This window comes from Orycteropus afer, unplaced genomic scaffold, assembly GCF_000298275.1.
Source record: "Orycteropus afer afer isolate SDZICR_OR568_19922 unplaced genomic scaffold, OryAfe1.0 scaffold00635, whole genome shotgun sequence".
NCBI lineage: Eukaryota > Metazoa > Chordata > Mammalia > Tubulidentata > Orycteropodidae > Orycteropus > Orycteropus afer.
The window spans coordinates 808,045-809,252 of record NW_006922222.1 but is presented as its reverse complement, the minus strand read 5'-3'; positions in this window follow the sequence as shown (position 1 = coordinate 809,252).

The window sequence follows — 1,208 nt, the reverse complement described above, 5'->3', positions numbered from 1 at the left end:
GAATTCTAACCTCTCATTCTGTCAGCCTGCCCTATGGATTTCAGACTTGTCTAGGCAACCCTCACAATTACTGAAGCCAATTCCTTGCAACAAATCTCTTAGAAGATATCTTCTATTAATTTTGCTTCTCTGGTTGTGCCTTGACTGATATAGGGAGTCAACAACTGAACAGGGACAGCTTCTGCTCCCTACTTTTGCTTTTAACACAAGATGCAAGCTATAGCCTACATGGATGAAAAGTCAGATCAGAGACCAATTAAAAAAGTCAACCAGAAAAACAACAAACAAGCCTAAATTTGGCTGTCTGGGTCTTAGCTCTGGGTGTAAGGGAGAAAATGATTGAGAATCTATAATTACAACCTAAATTCACAACAGAATATGTTGAACTTTAAACTTAGCCATAGTAAGAAGCTCTAGTGGCATAGTGCTTAAGGTGTTTGACTGCAAATCAGAAGGTTGGCATTTCAAATCCACCAGCCACTCTGTGGAAGAAGGAAGAGGCTATCCACTTCTCAAAGAATTGGCCAATGAAAACCTCATGAACAGCAGTGAAACACTGTCTGATATATTACTGGAAAACTTTATGAACATCCCTGAAACACTGTCCAACAGAGTACCATAAGATTAGCACATCAGGTTGGAAGGCTCTCAAAATTTGACTGGAGAAGAGCTGACTCCTCAGAGTAAAGATGACCTTAACAATATGGATAGAGAAAACCTTTCAGGACCTTCATTGGCTGGTGTGGCACAACTCAAAATGAGCAGAAACAGATGCAAACATCCATTAATAATCAGAACATGGAATTCATGAAGTATGAATTTAGGAAAACTGGAAGTTATCAAAAGTGAAATGGAACACATATAGATAGATATCCTAGGCATAAGTGAGCTGAAACGGACTGGTTTGGGCCATTTTGAATCAAACAACCATATGATTTACTATGCCAGGAATGACAAATTGAAGAGGAATGGTGTGGCATTCATTGTCAGAAAGACTGTTTCAAGATCGTCCTGAAGTACAATGCTGTCAGTGATATGATACTATCCATACACCTACAAGGAACACCAATTAATACTGTTGTTGTTGTTGTTATGTGCCATCGAGTCGGACTCGACTCATAGTGAACCCTCCTTGAGTCTCCAAGGCAGTATCACTATGGAAGTAGATTGCCCCATCTTCCTTCCGAGGAGTGGCTGGTGCCAATTAA